A 15281-nucleotide genomic window follows, 5' to 3' on the forward strand; every position below is an offset into this window, starting at 1 on the left:
CTTTCACCAAAGCTGAGCCCTGCAGGTAAATGTATCTATCTGGCTGAGGGGCCAGGGAGGGCCTTTGCCTGCAGTCTTACAAGCCAGAGTGCAGAGAAGGCAGCAGCTCTGGGACCGGGACTCTGCTCAAAGACATATCTAACATGCCACAGTGGAGCTGAGATGGGCAAGACACGTGTCTCACAGGCTGGCAGCACACCAAGACAGTGGCAGGAAACTATGCTAACAAGGAAAGAGAAAAGTCACGTGTCTCGTGGCCTTCCCACCATTAGACAGTAGTCTGCGCAAGAAAACATCCAACAGTGACAGGACAACCAAGCAAATGACAAACGCCGTGCTGAATAAAGTCATCTTACATGACATTTCGTACAAAGGCCCAGATCATGGGGATGATCGCGCAGCAGAAGCAGCAAGTATCAGAGCCACCGAACCTGGGGTGAGTTACACGAGGAGAAAGGGCGACATGGGGACAGGGGCTATGGGCTCAGGGAACAGCTACCACAATGCAACCTCGGGTGTGGGGATGCCACTCATTGCGGGTACTGCCCTGGGATTTCCTTTTAGAAAGAATCGCTGGTTAAAGTGTAGTGCACAAAAAACCCAACTCCTCGATTACACTATTAGATAACATCCTTTAACTGCCCCACCCACCCTGTGTGAGTCTCACCCACTTCCCGCCTGCTCCCTCTAGTGTGAGAGTTGTATCTCCACAAAAAACACACAGTGGGGCTCAATGAGCTGCTCATGTCTGACATGGACACCTAAGCAGTGCTGGATTCACAACCTGAAAGCCTGCAAAGGAAAGTGTGCCCGGCAGAAGATATGCTGCTTGGCAACTCAGAACCTTCTTCTAAGAGAAGTAAGACATGTCACAATGGAGTCTAAGCCTACCTGTCTTATGCCAGGACCTTAGAGCTGCAGGCAGGAGCACAAAGGTAAAAACATATATTGAGTCCCAAAAGCTCACTGCGGTGGTTGGTCTCTGTGGCGCAATCGGTTAGCGCGTTCGGCTGTTAACCGAAAGGTTGGTGGTTCAAGCCCACCCAGGGACGTATGCTTTTGCCTACATCAAGTCCTGAATTAAAACACAGCTGTCTGGCTTTGCTCTTAGAGCTCTCGCTTTGCCTGCGTGACATGCTCTATCTCAACATTTCTATCTTCTCTCATCTCTTCACCTCTAGTCATTTCCACCAATAGGACTGGAAACGGGCCACCAAGCCTTCTACTTTAACCACAGGCGTACTGAGGGCCAATAAAAGGCACAGAAGCATTTCTTGATCCGGGGCTGAGAACTGCATGCACAGGGACCTCGTGGCGCAACGGTAGCGCGTCTGACTCCAGATCAGAAGGTTGCGTGTTCAAATCACGTCGGGGTCACTCTTTGACATTTTTTTGCCCACCAAGTCTATATCTCTGACTTCTAAAGCAAAGCCAAAAGAAGGGCGCTTTGCATTGGCCGGGAATCGAACCCGGGCCTCCCGCGTGGCAGGCGAGAATTCTACCACTGAACCACCAATGCTTCACTTACATAAGCTGAGCAGAGAGCCCTGCCGTAGACAGTAGTGATGAGGCCCATGCATTCGCATGGGACACCTATGAACAAAGTTTGCATGGCAAGCCTTGGACTGCCAAACGTTCACATGCTGATGGCAGGAATCAGATGCAGGAGACTGAAACTATGAATGTTTCTGCTTTTGCTAAGGACAGTGGTTTGGGGCCAGTGTTGTGCTTGACAGAGCACGACATCAGCCTGCTCTCTGGCTGCTCCCGGGAGAAGTGGCTGACAGAAAGCACCCTCCAGACCACCAGCAATCTTGTGTTTCACAACATGCCACTGTCACTGGACTTTCCTTCTGGGAAAGCCTAGTCACTGACCTGGCCAGATTCCCTGTCCTCCCCAAAATCCTGGGGAGAAACGGGCAGAGTTCTGCGCCCTGCGCCCTCTTTCGCGTCCCTAACGCGCTCCCAACGCGCCCTACAGCCCTGGTCGGGCACAGCCCTGGTCGGGCTCATACCACTGGGGCCTCTGCCGAGGAAGAGCCCCGGAAGCCTAGGGCCAGGCCTATTGCACAGGCATCTTAGACCAGGCCATTCCGGGATTGCTGTGTTTCACGTCCTGCCCTTCAACACTCCTGGGAGGGCTTTCCCTGAGAACCCTCATGTCTCTGCCCTCCCAGGAGGCTGTGGTTCTATGCAAAATAGGGGGTGCACCACGGGCCGTCCCCTTTCCTCTCTCTCGCCAATATCTTTCACCAAAGCTGAGCCCTGCAGGTAAATGTATCTATCTGACTGAGGGGCCAGGGAGGGCCTTTGCCTGCAGTCTTACAAGCCAGAGTGCAGAGAAGGCAGCAGCTCTGGGACCGGGACTCTGCTCAAAGACATATCTAACATGCCACAGTGGAGCTGAGATGGGCAAGACATGTGTCTCACAGGCAGGCAGCACAACAAGACAGTGGCAGGAAACTATGCTAACAAGGAAAGAGAAAAGTCACGTGTCTCGTGGCCTTCCCACCATTAGACAGTAGTCTGCGCAAGAAAACATCCAACAGTGACAGGACAACCAAGCAAATGACAAACGCCGTGCTGAATAAAGTCATCTTACATGACATTTCGTACAAAGACCCAGATCATGGGGATGATCGCGCAGCAGAAGCAGCAAGTATCAGAGCCACCGAACCTGGGGTGAGTTACACGAGGAGAAAGGGCGACATGGGGACAGGGGCTAGGGGCTCAGGGAACAGCTACCACAATGCAACCTCGGGTGTGGGGATGCCACTCATTGCGGGTACTGCCCTGGGATTTCCTTTTAGAAAGAATCGCTGGTTAAAGTGTAGTGCACAAAAAACCCAACTCCTCGATTACACTATTAGATAACATCCTTTAACTGCCCCACCCACCCTGTGTGAGTCTCACCCACTTCCCGCCTGCTCCCTCTAGTCTGAGAGTTGTATCTCCACAAAAAACACACAGTGGGGCTCAATGAGCTGCTCATGTCTGACATGGACACCTAAGCAGTGCTGGATTCACAACCTGAAAGCCTGAAAAGGAAAGTGTGCCCGGCAGAAGATAAGCTGCCTGGCAACTCAGAACCTTCTTCTAAGAGAAGTAAGACATGTCACAATGGAGTCTAAGCCTACCTGTCTTATGCCAGGACCTTAGAGATGCAGGCAGGAGCACAAAGGTAAAAACATATATTGAGTCCCAACACGCTCACTGCGGTGGATGGTCTCTGTGGCGCAATCGGTTAGCGTGTTCGGCTGTTAACCGAAAGGTTGGTGGTTCAAGCGCACCCAGGGACGTATGCTTTTGCCTACATCAAGTCCTGAATTAAAACACAGCTGTCTGGCTTTGCTCTTAGAGCTCTCGCTTTGCCTGCGTGACATGCTCTATCTCAACATTTCTATCTTCTCTCATCTCTTCACCTCTAGTCATTTCCACCAATAGGACTGGAAACGGGCCACTAAGCCTTCTACTTTAACCACAGGCGTACTTAGGGCCAATAAAAGGCACAGAAGCATTTCTTGATCCGGGGCTGAGAACTGCATACATAGGGACCTCGTGGCGCAACGGTAGCGCGTCTGACTCCAGATCAGAAGGTTGCGTGTTCAAATCACGTCTGGGTCACTCTTTGACATTTTTTTCCCCACCAAGTCTATATCTCTGACTTCTAAAGCAAAGCCAAAAGAAGGGCGCTTTGCATTGGCTGGGAATCGAACCCGGGCCTCCCGCGTGGCAGGTGAGAATTCTACCACTGAACCACCAATGCTTCACTTACATAGGCTGAGCAGAGAGCCCTGCCGTAGACAGTAGTGATAAGGCCCATGCATTCGCATGGGACACCTATGAACAAAGTTTGCATGGCAAGCCTTGGACTGCCAAACGTTCACATGCTGATGGCAGGAATCAGATGCAGGAGACTGAAACTATGAATGTTTCTGCTTTTGCTAAGGACAGTGGTTTGGGGCCAGTGTTGTGCTTGACAGAGCACGACATCAGCCTGCTCTCTGGCTGCTCCCGGGAGAAGTGGCTGACAGAAAGCACCCTCCAGACCACCAGCAATCTTGTGTTTCACAACATGCCACTGTCACTGGACTTTCCTTCTGGGAAAGCCTAGTCACTGACCTGGCCAGATTCCCTGTCCTCCCCAAAATCCTGGGGAGAAACGGGCAGAGTTCTGCGCCCTGCGCCCTCTTTCGCGTCCCTAACGCGCTCCCAACGCGCCCTACAGCCCTGGTCGGGCACAGCCCTGGTCGGGCTCATACCACTGGGGCCTCTGCCGAGGAAGAGCCCCGGAAGCCTAGGGCCAGGCCTATTGCACAGGCATCTTAGACCAGGCCATTCCGGGATTGCTGTGTTTCACGTCCTGCCCTTCAACACTCCTGGGAGGGCTTTCCCTGAGAACCCTCATGTCTCTGCCCTCCCAGGAGGCTGTGGTTCTATGCAAAATAGGGGGTGCACCACGGGCCGTCCCCTTTCCTCTCTCTCGCCAATATCTTTCACCAAAGCTGAGCCCTGCAGGTAAATGTATCTATCTGGCTGAGGGGCCAGGGAGGGCCTTTGCCTGCAGTCTTACAAGCCAGAGTGCAGAGAAGGCAGCAGCTCTGGGACCGGGACTCTGCTCAAAGACATATCTAACATGCCACAGTGGAGCTGAGATGGGCAAGACACGTGTCTCACAGGCAGGCAGCACAACAAGACAGTGGCAGGAAACTATGCTAACAAGGAAAGAGAAAAGTCACGTGTCTCGTGGCCTTCCCACCATTAGACAGTAGTCTGCGCAAGAAAACATCCAACAGTGACAGGACAACCAAGCAAATGACAAACGCCGTGCTGAATAAAGTCATCTTACATGACATTTCGTACAAAGGCCCAGATCATGGGGATGATCGCGCGGCAGAAGCAGCAAGTATCAGAGCCACCGAACCTGGGGTGAGTTACACGAGGAGAAAGGGCGACATGGGGACAGGGGCTAGGGGCTCAGGGAACAGCTACCACAATGCAACCTCGGGTGTGGGGATGCCACTCATTGCGGGTACTGCCCTGGGATTTCCTTTTAGAAAGAATCGCTGGTTAAAGTGTAGTGCACAAAAAACCCAACTCCTCGATTACACTATTAGATAACATCCTTTAACTGCCCCACCCACCCTGTGTGAGTCTCACCCACTTCCCGCCTGCTCCCTCTAGTCTGAGAGTTGTATCTCCACAAAAAACACACAGTGGGGCTCAATGAGCTGCTCATGTCTGACATGGACACCTAAGCAGTGCTGGATTCACAACCTGAAAGCCTGCAAAGGAAAGTGTGCCCGGCAGAAGATATGCTGCTTGGCAACTCAGAACCTTCTTCTAAGAGAAGTAAGACATGTCACAATGGAGTCTAAGCCTACCTGTCTTATGCCAGGACCTTAGAGCTGCAGGCAGGAGCACAAAGGTAAAAACATATATTGAGTCCCAAAAGCTCACTGCGGTGGTTGGTCTCTGTGGCGCAATCGGTTAGCGCGTTCGGCTGTTAACCGAAAGGTTGGTGGTTCAAGCCCACCCAGGGACGTATGCTTTTGCCTACATCAAGTCCTGAATTAAAACACAGCTGTCTGGCTTTGCTCTTAGAGCTCTCGCTTTGCCTGCGTGACATGCTCTATCTCAACATTTCTATCTTCTCTCATCTCTTCACCTCTAGTCATTTCCACCAATAGGACTGGAAACGGGCCACCAAGCCTTCTACTTTAACCACAGGCGTACTGAGGGCCAATAAAAGGCACAGAAGCATTTCTTGATCCGGGGCTGAGAACTGCATGCACAGGGACCTCGTGGCGCAACGGTAGCGCGTCTGACTCCAGATCAGAAGGTTGCGTGTTCAAATCACGTCGGGGTCACTCTTTGACATTTTTTTGCCCACCAAGTCTATATCTCTGACTTCTAAAGCAAAGCCAAAAGAAGGGCGCTTTGCATTGGCCGGGAATCGAACCCGGGCCTCCCGCGTGGCAGGCGAGAATTCTACCACTGAACCACCAATGCTTCACTTACATAAGCTGAGCAGAGAGCCCTGCCGTAGACAGTAGTGATGAGGCCCATGCATTCGCATGGGACACCTATGAACAAAGTTTGCATGGCAAGCCTTGGACTGCCAAACGTTCACATGCTGATGGCAGGAATCAGATGCAGGAGACTGAAACTATGAATGTTTCTGCTTTTGCTAAGGACAGTGGTTTGGGGCCAGTGTTGTGCTTGACAGAGCACGACATCAGCCTGCTCTCTGGCTGCTCCCGGGAGAAGTGGCTGACAGAAAGCACCCTCCAGACCACCAGCAATCTTGTGTTTCACAACATGCCACTGTCACTGGACTTTCCTTCTGGGAAAGCCTAGTCACTGACCTGGCCAGATTCCCTGTCCTCCCCAAAATCCTGGGGAGAAACGGGCAGAGTTCTGCGCCCTGCGCCCTCTTTCGCGTCCCTAACGCGCTCCCAACGCGCCCTACAGCCCTGGTCGGGCACAGCCCTGGTCGGGCTCATACCACTGGGGCCTCTGCCGAGGAAGAGCCCCGGAAGCCTAGGGCCAGGCCTATTGCACAGGCATCTTAGACCAGGCCATTCCGGGATTGCTGTGTTTCACGTCCTGCCCTTCAACACTCCTGGGAGGGCTTTCCCTGAGAACCCTCATGTCTCTGCCCTCCCAGGAGGCTGTGGTTCTATGCAAAATAGGGGGTGCACCACGGGCCGTCCCCTTTCCTCTCTCTCGCCAATATCTTTCACCAAAGCTGAGCCCTGCAGGTAAATGTATCTATCTGACTGAGGGGCCAGGGAGGGCCTTTGCCTGCAGTCTTACAAGCCAGAGTGCAGAGAAGGCAGCAGCTCTGGGACCGGGACTCTGCTCAAAGACATATCTAACATGCCACAGTGGAGCTGAGATGGGCAAGACATGTGTCTCACAGGCAGGCAGCACAACAAGACAGTGGCAGGAAACTATGCTAACAAGGAAAGAGAAAAGTCACGTGTCTCGTGGCCTTCCCACCATTAGACAGTAGTCTGCGCAAGAAAACATCCAACAGTGACAGGACAACCAAGCAAATGACAAACGCCGTGCTGAATAAAGTCATCTTACATGACATTTCGTACAAAGACCCAGATCATGGGGATGATCGCGCAGCAGAAGCAGCAAGTATCAGAGCCACCGAACCTGGGGTGAGTTACACGAGGAGAAAGGGCGACATGGGGACAGGGGCTAGGGGCTCAGGGAACAGCTACCACAATGCAACCTCGGGTGTGGGGATGCCACTCATTGCGGGTACTGCCCTGGGATTTCCTTTTAGAAAGAATCGCTGGTTAAAGTGTAGTGCACAAAAAACCCAACTCCTCGATTACACTATTAGATAACATCCTTTAACTGCCCCACCCACCCTGTGTGAGTCTCACCCACTTCCCGCCTGCTCCCTCTAGTCTGAGAGTTGTATCTCCACAAAAAACACACAGTGGGGCTCAATGAGCTGCTCATGTCTGACATGGACACCTAAGCAGTGCTGGATTCACAACCTGAAAGCCTGAAAAGGAAAGTGTGCCCGGCAGAAGATAAGCTGCCTGGCAACTCAGAACCTTCTTCTAAGAGAAGTAAGACATGTCACAATGGAGTCTAAGCCTACCTGTCTTATGCCAGGACCTTAGAGATGCAGGCAGGAGCACAAAGGTAAAAACATATATTGAGTCCCAACACGCTCACTGCGGTGGATGGTCTCTGTGGCGCAATCGGTTAGCGTGTTCGGCTGTTAACCGAAAGGTTGGTGGTTCAAGCGCACCCAGGGACGTATGCTTTTGCCTACATCAAGTCCTGAATTAAAACACAGCTGTCTGGCTTTGCTCTTAGAGCTCTCGCTTTGCCTGCGTGACATGCTCTATCTCAACATTTCTATCTTCTCTCATCTCTTCACCTCTAGTCATTTCCACCAATAGGACTGGAAACGGGCCACTAAGCCTTCTACTTTAACCACAGGCGTACTTAGGGCCAATAAAAGGCACAGAAGCATTTCTTGATCCGGGGCTGAGAACTGCATACACAGGGACCTCGTGGCGCAACGGTAGCGCGTCTGACTCCAGATCAGAAGGTTGCGTGTTCAAATCACGTCTGGGTCACTCTTTGACATTTTTTTCCCCACCAAGTCTATATCTCTGACTTCTAAAGCAAAGCCAAAAGAAGGGCGCTTTGCATTGGCTGGGAATCGAACCCGGGCCTCCCGCGTGGCAGGTGAGAATTCTACCACTGAACCACCAATGCTTCACTTACATAGGCTGAGCAGAGAGCCCTGCCGTAGACAGTAGTGATAAGGCCCATGCATTCGCATGGGACACCTATGAACAAAGTTTGCATGGCAAGCCTTGGACTGCCAAACGTTCACATGCTGATGGCAGGAATCAGATGCAGGAGACTGAAACTATGAATGTTTCTGCTTTTGCTAAGGACAGTGGTTTGGGGCCAGTGTTGTGCTTGACAGAGCACGACATCAGCCTGCTCTCTGGCTGCTCCCGGGAGAAGTGGCTGACAGAAAGCACCCTCCAGACCACCAGCAATCTTGTGTTTCACAACATGCCACTGTCACTGGACTTTCCTTCTGGGAAAGCCTAGTCACTGACCTGGCCAGATTCCCTGTCCTCCCCAAAATCCTGGGGAGAAACGGGCAGAGTTCTGCGCCCTGCGCCCTCTTTCGCGTCCCTAACGCGCTCCCAACGCGCCCTACAGCCCTGGTCGGGCACAGCCCTGGTCGGGCTCATACCACTGGGGCCTCTGCCGAGGAAGAGCCCCGGAAGCCTAGGGCCAGGCCTATTGCACAGGCATCTTAGACCAGGCCATTCCGGGATTGCTGTGTTTCACGTCCTGCCCTTCAACACTCCTGGGAGGGCTTTCCCTGAGAACCCTCATGTCTCTGCCCTCCCAGGAGGCTGTGGTTCTATGCAAAATAGGGGGTGCACCACGGGCCGTCCCCTTTCCTCTCTCTCGCCAATATCTTTCACCAAAGCTGAGCCCTGCAGGTAAATGTATCTATCTGGCTGAGGGGCCAGGGAGGGCCTTTGCCTGCAGTCTTACAAGCCAGAGTGCAGAGAAGGCAGCAGCTCTGGGACCGGGACTCTGCTCAAAGACATATCTAACATGCCACAGTGGAGCTGAGATGGGCAAGACACGTGTCTCACAGGCAGGCAGCACAACAAGACAGTGGCAGGAAACTATGCTAACAAGGAAAGAGAAAAGTCACGTGTCTCGTGGCCTTCCCACCATTAGACAGTAGTCTGCGCAAGAAAACATCCAACAGTGACAGGACAACCAAGCAAATGACAAACGCCGTGCTGAATAAAGTCATCTTACATGACATTTCGTACAAAGGCCCAGATCATGGGGATGATCGCGCGGCAGAAGCAGCAAGTATCAGAGCCACCGAACCTGGGGTGAGTTACACGAGGAGAAAGGGCGACATGGGGACAGGGGCTAGGGGCTCAGGGAACAGCTACCACAATGCAACCTCGGGTGTGGGGATGCCACTCATTGCGGGTACTGCCCTGGGATTTCCTTTTAGAAAGAATCGCTGGTTAAAGTGTAGTGCACAAAAAACCCAACTCCTCGATTACACTATTAGATAACATCCTTTAACTGCCCCACCCACCCTGTGTGAGTCTCACCCACTTCCCGCCTGCTCCCTCTAGTCTGAGAGTTGTATCTCCACAAAAAACACACAGTGGGGCTCAATGAGCTGCTCATGTCTGACATGGACACCTAAGCAGTGCTGGATTCACAACCTGAAAGCCTGCAAAGGAAAGTGTGCCCGGCAGAAGATAAGCTGCCTGGCAACTCAGAACCTTCTTCTAAGAGAAGTAAGACATGTCACAATGGAGTCTAAGCCTACCTGTCTTATGCCAGGACCTTAGAGCTGCAGGCAGGAGCACAAAGGTAAAAACATATATTTAGTCCCAACACGCTCACTGCGGTGGTTGGTCTCTGTGGCGCAATCGGTTAGAGCGTTCGGCTGTTAACTGAAAGGTTGGTGGTTCAAGCCCACCCAGGGACGTATGCTTTTGCCTACATCAAGTCCTGAATTAAAACACAGCTGTCTGGCTTTGCTCTTAGAGCTCTCGCTTTGCCTGCGTGACATGCTCTATCTCAACATTTCTATCTTCTCTCATCTCTTCACCTCTAGTCATTTCCACCAATAGGACTGGAAACGGGCCACCAAGCCTTCTACTTTAACCACAGGCGTACTGAGGGCCAATAAAAGGCACAGAAGCATTTCTTGATCCGGGGCTGAGAACTGCATGCACAGGGACCTCGTGGCGCAACCGTAGCGCGTCTGACTCCAGATCAGAAGGTTGCGTGTTCAAAACACGTCGGGGTCACTCTTTGACATTTTTTTCCCCACCAAGTCTATATCTCTGACTTCTAAAGCAAAGCCAAAAGAAGGGCGCTTTGCATTGGCCAGGAATCGAACCCGGGCCTCCCGCGGGGCAGGCGAGAATTCTACCACTGAACCATCAATGCTTCACTTACATAGGCTGAGCAAAGAGCCCTGCCGTAGACAGTAGTGATGAGGCCCATGCATTCGCATGGGACACCTATGAACAAAGTTTGCATGGCAAGCCTTGGACTGCCAAACGTTCACATGCTGATTGCAGGAATCAGATGCAGGAGACTGAAACTATGAATGTTTCTGCTTTTGCTAAAGACAGTGGTTTGGGGCCAGTGTTGTGCTTGACAGAGCACGACATCAGCCTGCTCTCTGGCTGCTCCCGGGAGAAGTGGCTGACAGAAAGCACCCTCCAGACCACCAGCAATCTTGTGTTTCACAACATGCCACTGTCACTGGACTTTCCTTCTGGGAAAGCCTAGTCACTGACCTGGCCAGATTCCCTGTCCTCCCCAAAATCCTGGGGAGAAACGGGCAGAGTTCTGCGCCCTGCGCCCTCTTTCGCGTCCCTAACGCGCTCCCAACGCGCCCTACAGCCCTGGTCGGGCACAGCCCTGGTCGGGCTCATACCACTGGGGCCTCTGCCGAGGAAGAGCCCCGGAAGCCTAGGGCCAGGCCTATTGCACAGGCATCTTAGACCAGGCCATTCCGGGATTGCTGTGTTTCACGTCCTGCCCTTCAACACTCCTGGGAGGGCTTTCCCTGAGAACCCTCATGTCTCTCCCCTCCCAGGAGGCTGTGGTTCTATGCAAAATAGGGGGTGCACCACGGGCCGTCCCCTTTCCTCTCTCTCGCCAATATCTTTCACCAAAGCTGAGCCCTGCAGGTAAATGTATCTATCTGGCTGAGGGGCCAGGGAGGGCCTTTGCCTGCAGTCTTACAAGCCAGAGTGGAGAGAAGGCAGCAGCTCTGGGACCGGGACTCTGCTCAAAGACATATCTAACATGCCACAGTGGAGCTGAGATGGGCAAGACATGTGTCTCACAGGCTGGCAGCACACCAAGACAGTGGCAGGAAACTATGCTAACAAGGAAAGAGAAAAGTCACGTGTCTCGTGGCCTTCCCACCATTAGACAGTAGTCTGCGCAAGAAAACATCCAACAGTGACAGGACAACCAAGCAAATGACAAACACTGTGCTGAATAAAGTCATCTTACATGACATTTCGTACAAAGCCCCAGATCATGGGGATGATCGCGCAGAAGCAGCAAGTATCAGAGCCACCGAACCTGAGGTGAGTTACACGAGGAGAAAGGGCGACATGGGGACAGGGGCTAGGGGCTCAGGGAACAGCTACCACAATGAAACCTCGGGTGTGGGGATGCCACTCATTGCGGGTACTGCCCTGGGATTTCCTTTTAGAAAGAATCGCTGGTTAAAGTGTAGTGCACAAAAAACCCAACTCCTCGATTACACTATTAGATAACATCCTTTAACTGCCCCACCCACCCTGTGTGAGTCTCACCCACTTCCCGCCTGCTCCCTCTAGTCTGAGAGTTGTATCTCCACAAAAAACACACAGTGGGGCTCAATGAGCTGCTCATGTCTGACATGGACACCTAAGCAGTGCTGGATTCACAACCTGAAAGCCTGCAAAGGAAAGTGTGCCCGGCAGAAGATAAGCTGCCTGGCAACTCAGAACCTTCTTCTAAGAGAAGTAAGACATGTCACAATGGAGTCTAAGCCTACCTGTCTTATTCCAGGACCTTAGAGCTGCAGGCAGGAGCACAAAGGTAAAAACATATATTGAGTCCCAACACGCTCACTGCGGTGGTTGGTCTCTGTGGCGCAATCGGTTAGTGCGTTTGGCTGTTAACCGAAAGGTTGGTGGTTCAAGCCCACCCAGGGACGTATGCTTTTGCCTACATCAAGTCCTGAATTAAAACACAGCTGTCTGGCTTTGCTCTTAGAGCTCTCGCTTTGCCTGCGTGACATGCTCTATCTCAACATTTCTATCTTCTCTCATCTCTTCACCTCTAGTCATTTCCACCAATAAGACTGGAAACGGGCCACCAAGCCTTCTACTTTAACCACAGGCGTACTGAGGGCCAATAAAAGGCACAGAAGCATTTCTTGATCCGGGGCTGAGAACTGCATGCACAGGGACCTCGTGGCGCAACGGTAGCGCGTCTGACTCCAGATCAGAAGGTTGCGTGTTCAAATCACGTCGGGGTCACTCTTTGACATTTTTTTCCCCACCAAGTCTATATCTCTGACTTCTAAAGCAAAGCCAAAAGAAGGGCGCTTTGCATTGGCCGGGAATCGAACCCGGGCCTCCCGCGTGGCAGGCGAGAATTCTACCACTGAACCACCAATGCTTCACTTACATAGGCTGAGCAGAGAGCCCTGCCGTAGACAGTAGTGATGAGGCCCATGCATTCGCATGGGACACCTATGAACAAAGTTTGCATGGCAAGCCTTGGACTGCCAAACGTTCACATGCTGATGGCAGGAATCAGATGCAGGAGACTGAAACTATGAATGTTTCTGCTTTTGCTAAGGACAGTGGTTTGGGGCCAGTGTTGTGCTTGACAGAGCACGACATCAGCCTGCTCTCTGGCTGCTCCCGGGAGAAGTGGCTGACAGAAAGCACCCTCCAGACCACCAGCAATCTTGTGTTTCACAACATGCCACTGTCACTGGACTTTCCTTCTGGGAAAGCCTAGTCACTGACCTGGCCAGATTCCCTGTCCTCCCCAAAATCCTGGGGAGAAACGGGCAGAGTTCTGCGCCCTGCGCCCTCTTTCGCGTCCCTAACGCGCTCCCAACGCGCCCTACAGCCCTGGTCGGGCACAGCCCTGGTCGGGCTCATACCACTGGGGCCTCTGCCGAGGAAGAGCCCCGGAAGCCTAGGGCCAGGCCTATTGCACAGGCATCTTAGACCAGGCCATTCCAGGATTGCTGTGTTTCACGTCCTGCCCTTCAACACTCCTGGGAGGGCTTTCCCTGAGAACCCTCATGTCTCTGCCCTCCCAGGAGGCTGTGGTTCTATGCAAAATAGGGGGTGCACCACGGGCCGTCCCCTTTCCTCTCTCTCGCCAATATCTTTCACCAAAGCTGAGCCCTGCAGGTAAATGTATCTATCTGGCTGAGGGGCCAGGGAGGGCCTTTGCCTGCAGTCTTACAAGCCAGAGTGCAGAGAAGGCAGCAGCTCTGGGACCGGGACTCTGCTCAAAGACATATCTAACATGCCACAGTGGAGCTGAGATGGGCAAGACACGTGTCTCACAGGCTGGCAGCACACCAAGACAGTGGCAGGAAACTATGCTAACAAGGAAAGAGAAAAGTCACGTGTCTCGTGGCCTTCCCACCATTAGACAGTAGTCTGCGCAAGAAAACATCCAACAGTGACAGGACAACCAAGCAAATGACAAACGCCGTGCTGAATAAAGTCATCTTACATGACATTTCGTACAAAGGCCCAGATCATGGGGATGATCGCGCAGCAGAAGCAGCAAGTATCAGAGCCACCGAACCTGGGGTGAGTTACACGAGGAGAAAGGGCGACATGGGGACAGGGGCTATGGGCTCAGGGAACAGCTACCACAATGCAACCTCGGGTGTGGGGATGCCACTCATTGCGGGTACTGCCCTGGGATTTCCTTTTAGAAAGAATCGCTGGTTAAAGTGTAGTGCACAAAAAACCCAACTCCTCGATTACACTATTAGATAACATCCTTTAACTGCCCCACCCACCCTGTGTGAGTCTCACCCACTTCCCGCCTGCTCCCTCTAGTGTGAGAGTTGTATCTCCACAAAAAACACACAGTGGGGCTCAATGAGCTGCTCATGTCTGACATGGACACCTAAGCAGTGCTGGATTCACAACCTGAAAGCCTGCAAAGGAAAGTGTGCCCGGCAGAAGATATGCTGCTTGGCAACTCAGAACCTTCTTCTAAGAGAAGTAAGACATGTCACAATGGAGTCTAAGCCTACCTGTCTTATGCCAGGACCTTAGAGCTGCAGGCAGGAGCACAAAGGTAAAAACATATATTGAGTCCCAAAAGCTCACTGCGGTGGTTGGTCTCTGTGGCGCAATCGGTTAGCGCGTTCGGCTGTTAACCGAAAGGTTGGTGGTTCAAGCCCACCCAGGGACGTATGCTTTTGCCTACATCAAGTCCTGAATTAAAACACAGCTGTCTGGCTTTGCTCTTAGAGCTCTCGCTTTGCCTGCGTGACATGCTCTATCTCAACATTTCTATCTTCTCTCATCTCTTCACCTCTAGTCATTTCCACCAATAGGACTGGAAACGGGCCACCAAGCCTTCTACTTTAACCACAGGCGTACTGAGGGCCAATAAAAGGCACAGAAGCATTTCTTGATCCGGGGCTGAGAACTGCATGCACAGGGACCTCGTGGCGCAACGGTAGCGCGTCTGACTCCAGATCAGAAGGTTGCGTGTTCAAATCACGTCGGGGTCACTCTTTGACATTTTTTTGCCCACCAAGTCTATATCTCTGACTTCTAAAGCAAAGCCAAAAGAAGGGCGCTTTGCATTGGCCGGGAATCGAACCCGGGCCTCCCGCGTGGCAGGCGAGAATTCTACCACTGAACCACCAATGCTTCACTTACATAAGCTGAGCAGAGAGCCCTGCCGTAGACAGTAGTGATGAGGCCCATGCATTCGCATGGGACACCTATGAACAAAGTTTGCATGGCAAGCCTTGGACTGCCAAACGTTCACATGCTGATGGCAGGAATCAGATGCAGGAGACTGAAACTATGAATGTTTCTGCTTTTGCTAAGGACAGTGGTTTGGGGCCAGTGTTGTGCTTGACAGAGCACGACATCAGCCTGCTCTCTGGCTGCTCCCGGGAGAAGTGGCTGACAGAAAGCACCCTCCAGACC

At 52.4% G+C, this 15281-nt stretch overlaps 11 non-coding genes across 11 annotated transcripts; 7 read left to right on the plus strand and 4 right to left on the minus strand.

Annotated features, from left to right (window-relative positions):
- Positions 1-978: 978 nt before the first annotated feature.
- Positions 979-1052, plus strand: TRNAN-GUU (transfer RNA asparagine (anticodon GUU)). The gene has a single exon. It is a non-coding gene; the product is annotated as a tRNA-Asn (tRNA).
- Positions 1053-1305: 253 nt separating this feature from the next.
- On the plus strand, positions 1306-1377 carry TRNAW-CCA (transfer RNA tryptophan (anticodon CCA)). Its single transcript has one exon. It is a non-coding gene; the product is annotated as a tRNA-Trp (tRNA).
- A 71-nt stretch (positions 1378-1448) lies between these two features.
- On the minus strand, positions 1449-1519 carry TRNAG-GCC (transfer RNA glycine (anticodon GCC)). Its single transcript has one exon. It is a non-coding gene; the product is annotated as a tRNA-Gly (tRNA).
- A 3952-nt stretch (positions 1520-5471) lies between these two features.
- Positions 5472-5545, plus strand: TRNAN-GUU (transfer RNA asparagine (anticodon GUU)). The gene has a single exon. It is a non-coding gene; the product is annotated as a tRNA-Asn (tRNA).
- Positions 5546-5798: 253 nt separating this feature from the next.
- Positions 5799-5870, plus strand: TRNAW-CCA (transfer RNA tryptophan (anticodon CCA)). Its single transcript has one exon. It is a non-coding gene; the product is annotated as a tRNA-Trp (tRNA).
- Positions 5871-5941: 71 nt separating this feature from the next.
- On the minus strand, positions 5942-6012 carry TRNAG-GCC (transfer RNA glycine (anticodon GCC)). Its single transcript has one exon. It is a non-coding gene; the product is annotated as a tRNA-Gly (tRNA).
- Positions 6013-12536: 6524 nt separating this feature from the next.
- Positions 12537-12608, plus strand: TRNAW-CCA (transfer RNA tryptophan (anticodon CCA)). The gene has a single exon. It is a non-coding gene; the product is annotated as a tRNA-Trp (tRNA).
- A 71-nt stretch (positions 12609-12679) lies between these two features.
- On the minus strand, positions 12680-12750 carry TRNAG-GCC (transfer RNA glycine (anticodon GCC)). The gene has a single exon. It is a non-coding gene; the product is annotated as a tRNA-Gly (tRNA).
- A 1705-nt stretch (positions 12751-14455) lies between these two features.
- TRNAN-GUU (transfer RNA asparagine (anticodon GUU)) lies at positions 14456-14529 on the plus strand. Its single transcript has one exon. It is a non-coding gene; the product is annotated as a tRNA-Asn (tRNA).
- Positions 14530-14782: 253 nt separating this feature from the next.
- Positions 14783-14854, plus strand: TRNAW-CCA (transfer RNA tryptophan (anticodon CCA)). The gene has a single exon. It is a non-coding gene; the product is annotated as a tRNA-Trp (tRNA).
- Positions 14855-14925: 71 nt separating this feature from the next.
- On the minus strand, positions 14926-14996 carry TRNAG-GCC (transfer RNA glycine (anticodon GCC)). Its single transcript has one exon. It is a non-coding gene; the product is annotated as a tRNA-Gly (tRNA).
- Between the last annotated feature and the right edge of the window lie 285 nt (positions 14997-15281).

This window comes from Pleurodeles waltl, chromosome 4_1 (genome assembly GCF_031143425.1).
Source record: "Pleurodeles waltl isolate 20211129_DDA chromosome 4_1, aPleWal1.hap1.20221129, whole genome shotgun sequence".
NCBI lineage: Eukaryota > Metazoa > Chordata > Amphibia > Caudata > Salamandridae > Pleurodeles > Pleurodeles waltl.